The sequence below is a fragment of the Pinus tabuliformis genome, chromosome 1_2, assembly GCF_031772625.1.
Source record: "Pinus tabuliformis cultivar Carrire ecotype Pingquan chromosome 1_2, CPIR1, whole genome shotgun sequence".
In the NCBI taxonomy this organism is placed as follows: domain Eukaryota; kingdom Viridiplantae; phylum Streptophyta; class Pinopsida; order Pinales; family Pinaceae; genus Pinus; species Pinus tabuliformis.
Genome location: NC_142298.1, coordinates 771,939,424 through 771,952,111, shown reverse-complemented (window position 1 = coordinate 771,952,111; position 12,688 = coordinate 771,939,424).

Sequence of the window (12,688 nt, the reverse complement as noted above, 5' to 3'; positions counted from 1 at the left end):
TATGTCTATTCTCTCTAGTTTCAATGTTTCCTTTCCCATTTGTTATACATTAACCAAACCTAAAAATAATAAAAAATCAACATTATGAAAAAGGAAAGTGTAGATATAAGTGATCATGTATAGTGACAAGCTGGGAAGCCTTCACCCACTTATTGCTACTCATTTGCTACTTGAGAGCCAAGATTTGTTCTTCTAGTTTATTCATGGATACCATTTAACAAATTGGACTCTTTCTTCTACATTAAAGAATATCCCCAAATGACCATTGAACAAAGAAAAGGAAGCTCTTCCTTGTGTTGTTTAGAGTAGTGGAAGAGAGTGACATGGTGGTTTGATGGTTGGACAAGATGATTGGAGTTCTTTGTAGTGACAAGTTGGTGGAGCCATGAGAGCAAATGGATTGGTTTGAGTGAATTGTAATCTAATAGCCTAATTTCTTTTCTTTTATGGTCTCGTAGACTAGCTTGTGAGTGGCATCTACATTAGATACCTATAGTTGGGTGGAAAATTGTTCATACACAACCAATTGCTTGGAATATTCTTGGATTAAAGATGGGTTTTTGATCTTTTGTTTATAATTTTGTAATTGCATGTTATTTACTCTTTATGGAGATATATGTATTTTGTTGATTTTTCCGCAACGCTTCAGCTACAAGTCTATGTCTAAGATCATGATCATAAACGCTCCGAATTACCTCAACACTAGCACTTTGCATAGTGGAAAACATATAGCAGTGAATCAACCTAGTGCAGAAGACAATTTTTAACCCATAGCTTGCTATATTATAGATCTTTAATACAACAATCTTATGGTTCTCGTACCATGGATCATGGCCCTTACATACAACCCTAATACAAGTCACAACTAGGGCTTGGTGTCAACAACTATGATCACCAATCTTTCCCTAAACAAAATACACTTGCAATACTTGCTAAGGGAGCACTCTACTCAACGCTTTCAATCCACGTACCTTGAACAAATCCGACATGTACGTTTCCTCTTCTTTTGTTGATCACTGCAACGCTTGCATCTCTAGCCACACAATTTGCCACTATTGGCTCTCATGATTGTTCAAAGATGATTGAACATAGGCTCATAGATCTTCCCACTAGCAATCAATTCTCTTACGACCTTTGTTAAACTGCCCTCTTATCACTGGTTTGCCCACGTGGAACCCACTAAATTAGGGCACACCACTCTACCTCCTAACAACCCATTAGCTCCTTCAATGAACATTGCACATGAAATCTTTATGTTGTCGACTTGTCAATGTCCATTAAGGGATTTTTGAGGTCTAAAATGGGCCTCGTAAGGAAATTATAAAATAATAGTGGAAATAATAAAATAAGATTTGATTACATCATCAAATTTTAGAGGGAAAATAGAAAAAACTATTGTTTTCAACTCGTATTTTCAACTTATCTCTCTATGGGTTTACTCAAATTTTGAATGGAAACACTCGTTGGATGCAAAATTTGATTCATCATCCAAGGAGTACCCATGTTGCGCACTTTCGATGGACTTTACTACACGAAAAATAAGAAATACATGAAAAACGTGATTGCAATCACATTTTTTCATGTATTTCTCATTTTTTGTGTAGTAAGTTCCATCAAAAGTATGCAACATAGGTACTCCTTGGATGAAGAATTGTGTTTTTTCATATATTTTTAATTTTTTGTGTAGTAGGGTCCATCAAAAGTTTGCAACATGGGTACTCCTTGGATGAGGAATTAAATTTTGCATCTGAGTACTCTCGCTCAAAATTTGAGTAAAACCTTAGGGAGATAAGTTGAAAATACGAGTTGAAAAAATAATTCTATTATTTTTTAATCTTTTTACTTTTTTAATCTAAAAATGGTGAATCATCCCCCATGGTTGACATCATCATCTTAAATTCTATTGGTTCTTATAAAGTTTATTTCGGTTGTACATTTTTCTTAGGAGACCTATTTTAGACCTCAAAATTCCCCTAATGCTAATTGCTCTAGAATGCTACTCCTAGGGCACACCAGATTTGCCTTCACAGAATTCATTAATTGACTAATCTAGGGCTCTAAGCACAACCCACTTACAAATCCTTTACATCACAACATACAACTGATCTAGGGCACTAAACAAATAACCTAATAGTGATTTGGTGCCTCCAATATCACTGTCTTAGGAAACCAACAAACTATTGTTCATAACCTATGAACAGACCTCCACATAAGCTAATCTTGCTTTCCTTCTTCACTTTAGGGCAGCCCATAACTCCTATCTAAACCATAATCTTCTTGTTCACGAAGAACTCAGGTTTCAACCCTCTTTAGGTTTAGTTTTCCCATAATAAACTTCTATGCACAGATACGAAGAATGCAACCCAAACATAGGAATAAACGTCCTCTATTAGGGTCTTGACCCTTGCTTTTGTGTACAAGAACTAGGGTAAATACACTAGGTCTTAGAGCTAATCTTGGATGGCTAACCTGCACAAAAGAAGCCGTGAACTAGGGCATACGACCAACTATCCTAAACCCTTAGGAACAACCCTTCCATCTCCTAGCAATTGTCACATAAGAAACAAGCCTTTTACCTTTTCAACACAACTCCTCTTGTAGTCCTGAAGATCACAGATCTGAGCACCATTTACTGAGGTATCCAACCCCTCTTAGGGCATTTGAACCACCCATAGAACTACCCTAAACTCGACCTCCAAACCTCTCCAAAACCTGCACTATCCTCTTCTTTCAAACCCTTATATTTTCCGCTGGTCCTTAAGGGCATGCGACCCTCTTTCCAGCAATAGACTTGGCCTTATGGTCCTCTAATACATGCTTTATAGGCGTCTCGACCATCTCCTTAATAACATGACAAATATGGCATAAATCACAAAGAATTTATGCTCCAATGTGTAACAAAGTTACTGATGCGACCCTCTTTCCAGCAATAGACTTGGCCTTATGGCCCTCTAATACATGCTTTATAGGCATCTCGGCCCTCTCCTTAATAACATGACAAATATGACATAAATCACAAAGAATTTATGCTCCAATGTGTAACAAAGTCACTGATCAAACGAGAACTATTACCTCAAAATGAGAACTCTAACAAAAAAACCCCAAAAAACATGAAAAAACACCCTGAAAATGAAAAGTGTTGATGCTGGAATAACAATTATTTTTTTATTTTTTTCAACATTTTTAAAAAATTGAAGTAAAAGTCAATTTTTTTGTGTAAAAAACATTCTGAAAACACAAAGTGTTGATGCTGGAATAACGCTTTTTTTTTTTTTGTAATGTCAGGGTAAATTCTCAATATCTTTTAATAATTATGTTAAAGATAAAATATCATGACTCTGAAAAACCTTAAAATTCCAAGGATTTTCAAGCATGATATTAAAGATAAAATATCACCTCTATAAAAAGCCTTAAAATTCCAACAATTTTCAACCATGGTATTAATATTCTTTTAAAAAATTATTATCATTTATTTTATATTAATTTTATTTTATTTTAAGTTTATCATATTAATAACAATTTATTAAATATAATGTCTTTTTTATATAATGTATTGAAGTCACTGGATAGGAAACACTTTGGTTATGATGAATGAACAACTTTACAAAACAAATGAAGTTATATGTGATTTTGAAGTTTTTTATACTCTCTGCATTAAAACTCTCTCTTTTTTTTTTTTATTTAATCGAAATTTGTGTAAATATTTTTAAGATTTTGAGATTTCTAAATTGTTTTTTAAAAACTATATTTCAATATATATATATATATAAGTTTAATTTATATATATAATAATAATAATAATTTAATATTAAAATTATATTTCTTTTGAATTTAATAAATCAAAACTAATAAACATATCGAAAGTTATGAAAAAAAAAAATTATCGTTTCCACAAACCTATTGACTGCAAAGGAAGTACACCATCAACAAAAAAATGCTCTCCTAGACATATTACCTCTCTATACTTTTTATTTTAACATTTATATCCAATGAAATATATTGAGAACATGAAAATAAAAACTGGAACCAAAAAACACAAAAATAATAATAATAATAATAAGAAGTAAATTAAAAAATATATTAAAAAAAATAATAAATAAATAAATTTCAAGAAACCTTTTAAGAAATTAACGGAAAAAAAATATATTAAAAATAAATAAATAATATTGATGAAAAAAAAAACCACAATAAAAACAATTTAAAAAAACTCAAAGAAATAATAAAAAAACATTTAAAAAAATAAATAGAAAAAAAAAAACAATAAAATAAAAATAAAGAAACAAACCACATTTAAAAAAAACTAAAATTTATTTAAAAAACATAAAAATAATAAAAAATAATAATTAAAAAAAAACATTTTAAGAAAATGTAAAAATATATTTAAAAAAAAAAACATTTTAGAATTTATAAAAATGAATCAAAATGCTAAGGCTAAACGACAAGGAGCTGAAAACAACAAAAAAAACAGACATTTTAAAAAAAATCGAATTTATAAAAATGAATCAAAATGCTAAAGGCTAAACGACAAGGCGCTGAAAACAAGAAGTTTTTTTTTTTCGCAAAAGAATTTATTGAGATAAGATTTAAAGTAAAAATAACCAAACCAAACATTAAAAAAATAAAACATACAATTTTAAAAATTAATAAATTAAAAACAAAAATTAGTAACATTTAAAAAAAACCAACACTTTTTAAAAAATAAAAGAAAAGCAAAACATTAAAAAAACAATTATAATTCGAAACTAAATTTAAAAATAAATATAGTTTTGTTTTTGTTTTGTTTTTTATTTTAATAGTTTTATTTTATTTTTAATCTTTTTAAAATATTTTGTTTTTAATAGTTTTTATTTTGTGATTTTTTTTAAATATTATTTTTAATTTTTTTTGTTTTTATGTTTTTTTTTTGGGTATAATTATTATTTTAAGTTTTTTTAGTTTATTATTATTCTTTATTTTTTTTTTTAAGTTTTTAATTTGGTTTTTCTATATGTTTTGATTTTGATTTTTTTGTTGATTTAATTTTAAAAACAAATTGTTTTGATGTTTGAAGTGTTTTCTAATTTTTGAGGTAATGGAAGAATGAGTATTTCATTATTGTTGTTATATGTTTAATATTTGTATTATCTAATTTTAACTTTAATTTTTATGTAAATCATTAATTTTTGGAAAAAAAAATATTGATTACTATTAATTTTTGACAATAAATTAATATAATATGCTTTTTTTTAAAGTTTTTTTTGTTATGATTTTTCCATAAAAATCGTTTATTGAACATGCCATTTTTAACAAAAATTTTCAAAATGTGTATTTTTTTCATTGTACTTATATTGAAAATATGTATTTTTTGTCATGTGTTTAAAAAGGAGTTGTCTTTAGTGATTCCGGTGACGAATCCGGCGGAAAAAATTGAAGTTAAATCTTGATTTGTATTATTTAAAACGGTTTTTTAAATGCATATTTGGATTCAGCACCCCGAAAAACCCTTTGGACGCTTTGATTGTGTAGAAATTAGCTATCAAACTTGCGACTTCAATTATAAATTGCTGCTGGATTTTGATTGGAAAAACCCATCGGAAAAGCTTCCAAAAAGTCTCTTTAAAGACAACTCCATATAAAAATATTGGTTTTTTAGCGACAATTATTTGATGTGCATTGAAATATTAATTAATAATGCAAAAACATATAGAAAATCCTAACTTTAGAATAATCAACCTTTTTTTATTTCTTTAACTATTCGAAAAAATGAAGATTTTATTAGAAAACAAATTGAAAAGAAAAATTAAAAAAACACAAATACATAAACACACTTAAAAATAAATATCTCGGTAAAGAAGAAGAAAAAACTCTCCAAAAAAAGGGGTTGATGCTGCAAATGTTCATAAGAAAATTGCAAGTACCAAAAATATGCTAAAAAAAGGTTATTCTGAATAACGACTTTTCAAAATCAAGTGCTATTTTTGCTATCTTAAAAAAATGGGTACTAGGTAATTTTCTCGTTTGATAGGTAACTACGTTGAGTGCCCACATATTCACAAAAACTCGACTAACAACTTCACCAAACTCACTCTAGAGAGATCTTGAAAAAGGCACAAATTTATTTTCTTGTCCAACTCGAACTAGGCTCTTGTTGGACTACAACTACTTTAGACTTTTCCTTGCTTAGAAGAGTTACTCTTGGATGGATGATCTCAATCTCACTTGCAACCCCACTTGGCCTTGTAATTCAGCTCCTTCGAGGGCTACATCTTTCTAGCCTCCACACTCAATGAATGTAAGGCTCTTAATAATAATAAAAATAAGTATAATAATAAATAAATAATATAATATTAAAATATAAGTAAATAAGTAATACACAATTAAAAAAAAGATAATAATAGTAAATAAATAGTAAATAATAAAGAAAAGATAATAATAGTAAATAAATAATAAAGAGAATATATTAATAATAAATAAATAAAATAGTAAATAATAAACTGGAGTTTTTAATAACTATATATAAAAATAATAAGAATATGTAAAGTTAACAAAAAGTAAAAAAGAATAAAATAAGAAAGAGATATTAAATTAATCAAAACTTAAATAAAAAAATAAAAGTTGCATTTGAATAACAAGTTTCTCGAAAAACATTGTGTTAATAATGTGAGTGAACCCTTCACCCATCAGAACATGAACCAAGAGCAAAGATGAAGAGAAATAGAAACCTATCCTTTTTAAGAGCAATGGTGTCCCTGAAAGACGTTAAGGATTAGACGTTCGAATTTATTAAAAACATTAAATTTATTTATTTATTAATTATTATTATTATTATTCTTATGACTATTAAAATAGGACCACAATTAGGATCTAAGTAAAAGAATAAACAATAATAAACGATTAAAAATTAAATTATAAACAATAAACTATTAAGGTATTAATACCTAATAAAATATTATTAAATATTAATATATTACTAAAAAATAAAAATATTAAGACCTAATAAGACTAACTAACATTAATAAACTATTAAAGACTAATTAACATTAATAAACTATTAAAAAGTATAATGATTATTAACCTATAGAATATTAAATAAGTAATAAGACTTATAATTTCCGAATTTAGGTTTCTGTGATCCATGATTATAATGCTGGGAATCTTTTGGTAATAGTCACATCGAGAATATCTGGTCATGATGATAAACCACACTGATTGGTTCGAAACGCGTCGACCAAATACCACGAATGTGATTATTACTAAAAGATTCCCAACATTAAGACTTATAATTGTTAAATTTGAATTATTAGTAACTAATAAACTATAAACGAATAAATTATTAACTAACTAATAGGAAAAACTATTAATAAAAATAATTAAATAACTATTAATTAATTAAAAGGAAAAACTATTATTATTATAAAACAATATTAAATTTATAAGGATGATTACTATATTCATATTAAAGCCCATTAATATTGTAATAATTATTAGAAATTAGTTAAAAATATATCGAGAAAATAATTAATATTATAATTATTAAAAAAAATATAAAAGTTAAATTTGATGGAATACAGAGTTAAAATAATGATTGATTAATATCATTAATCCCAAGAATTGAAATATTAATATAAAAGAAACCAATGTTATTAAAATTAAAGTGATTAAGACCTTATATTGTTAAAGACAATAAATTAAAAATAAAAGAGAAACTAGGAACTTATGATACTTGTTAAGGAGGGGAGAGGGTGAAAAGAAAAAGGGAGAGAGGGAAAGGGAACCAAGGAATAACTTAGGGTTGGGTAGATTGGAAGGAATGCTTGCGAGAAAGACAGTGGATGGTGGGACACCAAGATTGACTAAGCTTAAAACCATCCTCTCGATTAAAATTGTTAGGGTTCTTTTCAATTTCAAGGGCTTCCCTGATTAGACGAGTGGTGTGAAAGGGAGCAGAGGCAAGGATTCTAACTTTTTCAAAGAAAATGAGATGCTTGGTGTTGTGAGAGTGCTTAGCAATGATTTATTTTGAGATCTGATTATGGATGTTGTCAACCATGTGCTCCTTAATACAGGCTTTGAATGATCTACCTGTTTGGCCTATGTAGGACTTGCCACAAGAGCAAGGAATCTCATAGACACCAGGGCCAAGCATGGGATCAAATTTGTCTTTGGGAGACCTAAAGAGTTGCCTAAGGGTGGTCTAGGGTTTGAAGGAGGTTTGGATGTTTTTCTTTCACAAGATTTTGGAAATCTGGTCAGTAACACCTTGGATATAAGGAAGGGTTACTTTGGAAAAGGGAGGAGATGAAGGATTAACTTTGGGTTTAGGATGGAGGGCAGAGTGGAAAACTTTCTTAATTTTGGAGGAGGAATAATCATTGGATTGGAGGGCTTTGGTTAGAATAAGACATTCTTTGTCCAAGTGTTGGGGATCAAATATCCGAATGGCCCGAGTTCCTAGAGTCTTAAGAACTGCAACTTTCTGAGCAGGGTGGTGATGGGAATGTGCATGAAGGTATCTATTGGTATGGATATTTTTTCGGTAAACTTGAAAGGATGGGGAGTCGTTAGGACATTTGGAGACGAGGATGTTAAGAAATAGAAGTGAGTTGTCAACTTCCATTTCCACGGTGAACTGAATATGGAGAGAGATGTGGTTAAGGTGGTCCAAAAATGAATGTAAAGGAACAATGCCATGGAGCCATACGACAAAGGTGTCATCCACGAATCATTTCCAACATTCAAGTTTTAAATGAAAGTTGTCCAAGGCATGAGACTCGAAAGATTACATAAAAATGTTGGCAACCACCGGAGGGAGGTATGAGCACATAGCAATTCCTTCAATTTGTTCATAGAAAACACCTTTATAAGAAAAGGTGGTGGAAGAAAGAGAAATTTTGATAAGGTTAAGGGTTTCAGAGTCAACAAGGTTAGAAATGGTGTAATGACCTCATGGGTGGGGATTTTGGTGAAGAGGGAGACAACATAAAAAATGACAAGGATATCATGTTCATCAAGCTAAAGGTGTTTGGTCTTGTTAATGAAATCTGAGGAATCTTTAATAAATGACAAATTTTGACCGGTGAAGGGTCAAAGCTTCTAAGTAAGGTAACAAGATAGGGCATGGGTGGGGCACCTATGGTGCTAACAATGGCTCTCAAGGGAATATATTCTTTTATGGATTTTAGGTAAACCATAGTTTCTAGGGGTTTGAGGATTGAGGGGGATTAATATAATATATATATATATATATATATATTTGTAAGCAGAGGTAGTATCTTCCTTTTCTATTCATAATAATCAGTTGGAACAAATACAACGATCTAGTGGCCTCAACTGGCCCAATAGGGAAACCCAGTCTATTGGCCACCTGAGTTTGCTATAAGCCATCCAAAAACAAAATTTAACCAATCTTTCCATCCAAGCTATGTGCACAGTACATTTAGAGACACTTAACATACTAAAAACTAACATATAAACGTCTGAGACAAAGAGCTATCAGAAAAAAAATCAGAATAAACTGGGAAGGATTACTCCTTCCATTCTTCAGTGACCAAATCGGCGTAAACCGAAGTTGCCATGGAGTCATTGGGTGCTTGAGACATATGTATCAACCTTTGCTGAATCTCATCCAGCTTATTGTCTTGCATTATCATAGTGACCTGCAAGTTTTTCAGTTCCTTTTTCAGATTCGGCATTCCTTGGGCTATTTCTGCCACTTCTCTTGCTACCTGCTCAAGAGCCTTTGCTAGAAGCCATTTTAGAGCCCAGTACACATGAAGGGCTTACTTGTAGAGCGTCATACAACCTTTGGTGTTACCTAGGTCATGGATGATATCTGCCCATTACTCCATCTTAGGATCTGACTCCTCTTCCATTACATTCTCTTCCATTTCTTGAATTAAGTGGCGGATGCCCTCGTCCGTCCCTTCTCGATATGCTCTAGCTGCGTCTTGGATTACGGTCCTCATAGATCTTCTCCCGCGCCGCTGGCTTGCAGGCATTGCAGTTGGCTGGTTAGCTCTGTTCGGCTGGCTTTGTCACCCTCTCTCTCCACGCCCCCTGCCTCTACTCAAGCGTGCCATTTTCCCCTTTATTGTCACCTGTTTGCAATTTTCATCAGCGGAAGTTAGATTTCTAAGAGTTACAGACTTCCCATCTTCTTTCAGTTCCTTTTCCCTAATCCCTCCTACCCTACTCCAATCGTCTCCATTGTTCTGAATTTTCCATTTATTTTCTCTTCCCGGATAAAGGATGGTAAGTAAACTCTCTGTCATACTAGCCATCACCTGGGCTAGGTTCATAGTTTTATCAGCTTGACTCCCTATCATCCTACTACCATTCGTTGTAGTATTTGCTCTTTGGTCTTTTTTTCTCCCCCGACAGTCCTCTTGTTCTCTCATCCTCCGCCCACTTTTTGCAAAACCCTGCTTACCCCCCTCTTCTGCTTTACTGTGCATGGAAGAATATAGAGCTACCCCGCTCCTATCCCCGACTTCCCCAGTAATCGCCATCAATCCCTTCTCTTCTCTCATACCATGCAATTCAGAGAGAAATTCAGGAAGAAGGCCAAAGGAAACATACCCGAGTTCACGCTTTCCCGTCGACGCTCCCAACGCTGCACTGCATCGTGCTCCTCTTCCCTTCGACGCATACTGACTTTCCTTCTCCCCTTTGCCACCCTCAAGTAATTCAGCCCATCTGGCCCACGTCCCATCCCACTACTTTCGCCGATTTTCCCCTTCTCTCTCCCCCCGCTCCTTCCACTGCATTTCCTCGGAACTCCTGCTGACATGCAGGACGCCAACATGGCATTTTGGATGATGCTGCGGCTAATAGGTGGCTGTCTTGACCATCCTCTCCCACGCCTTGTCCTTCTGCCCTTACTTTCCTTCCTTTTCACCCCGATCGGGGGCAATAATAATATAAATATTTTAATTATTATACTGTTAACTAATTTTTAGTAATTATTACAATACTAATGGGCTTTAATATTAATATAGTAATCATCCATATAAATTTAATATTATTTTATAATAATAATAGTTTTCCTTTTAATTATTTAATTATCTTTACTAATAATTTTTCTTATTAGTTAGTTAATAATTTATTAGTTTATAGTTTATTAGTTACTAATAATTCAAATTTAACAATTATAAGTCTTATTAATTATTTAATATTTTATAGGTTAGTGCTCATTATAATTTTTAATAGTTCATTAATGTTAATTGGTCTTATTAGACTTTAATATTTTTATTTTTTTAGTAATATATTAATATTTAATAATATTTTATTAGGTATTAATACCTTAATAGTTTATTGTTTAGAAATTATTTTTTAATAGTTTATTATTGTTTATTCTTTAACTTATATCCTAATTGTGGTCCTATTTTAATAGTCATAATAATAATAATAATTTAATATTTTTAATAAATTCTAACGTTTAATCCCTAAAGTTTATCTCGACACCACTGCTCTTAAAAATGATCACTCTCTATTTCTCTCCATCTTTGCTTTTGCTTCATGTCCCTGATGATGGGTGAAGGATTCACTCGAAACATCAGACATTTCAAAGATTATTAACACATTTTTTTTCCAGAAACTTGTTATTCATCATGTATTACAACTTCGGAAATCTACATTCAAACGTTACATGTTGACAAATGGAATGTATGCATGCGGACCCTTTTCCATTTTTTTGCCTATTAAATGGACGATGAGGAGGATGATATTCATCCATTCCTTCATCTATTCTCTTGAGAGAAAAATGTTGTGAGGCAAAAGATTCCCTGAGAATAATACGTTAATTGAGGGCTCAAGGGTGGCCAACTGTAAAAACATTATGTGCCACTGAATCTACATAGAGAGTCGTCCCCAAAACTTTGTTGTAGTTAGCGGGATTCAAATAACATTCAACTCCAAAATCACAAGTAAGGAATATCAATGCTACAGGTAAGTTGTCTTTGCTCATATTTTTCGAAATTCTATACTAATTAGTTGAATAGATGTGTGTCGATTATAAATCACATAATTGATCTAATTAGTTGTACATTTAAATTGTGGGTTGTTACATATAGTGGCAGCCCAGGATTTAGCTCTATGTGACCTTTATGTAGAAATTTTAATTTTTTTTAATTAAATTTATTAATAATATTTTATTCTAATAAAATTTAAATTCGCTTACTTGAATGGGTTGACTTGCAACAACGTTTTTAGGGGGAAAGAGCTGCTGCGCGCGCGCGCCTGGAGACTGCCATCGCTGCCGACCGCTGTCTGAAGATCCCGTGCCATGGACCCTCCGGATCCGCCTGGTGGGGATCTGGAGTTGCAACGAGCATTTTCATCTCTGGTTAAATCTCTCCCTCCGCAAAGACCTAGACCTGCAGCATCTAAGTTTGTAAAGAAGCTGGATGTTTTACAGGAAGTTCTTCTACCTCCGACCATCCCTCGCATGGCAGCCCTCTCCCTTGCTGAGAAAGGGTTAATCGGGCAATTTACAGGACTATGGCCTTCTCCCAAAACTGTGCAACGATGGGTCGAGCGAAACTGGTCAGACAAGATCCAGAGCAAAATATCAATAAGATTCTGTGGCAGAGGATATTTTACCTTTCACTTTGAAACCAAGGAGGATAAAGACCTTATTTTCAGAAACGGGCCCTATTTTATGGATTCTAGGGGCCTCTATCTTAACAAATGGACCCCGGATTTCGATCCA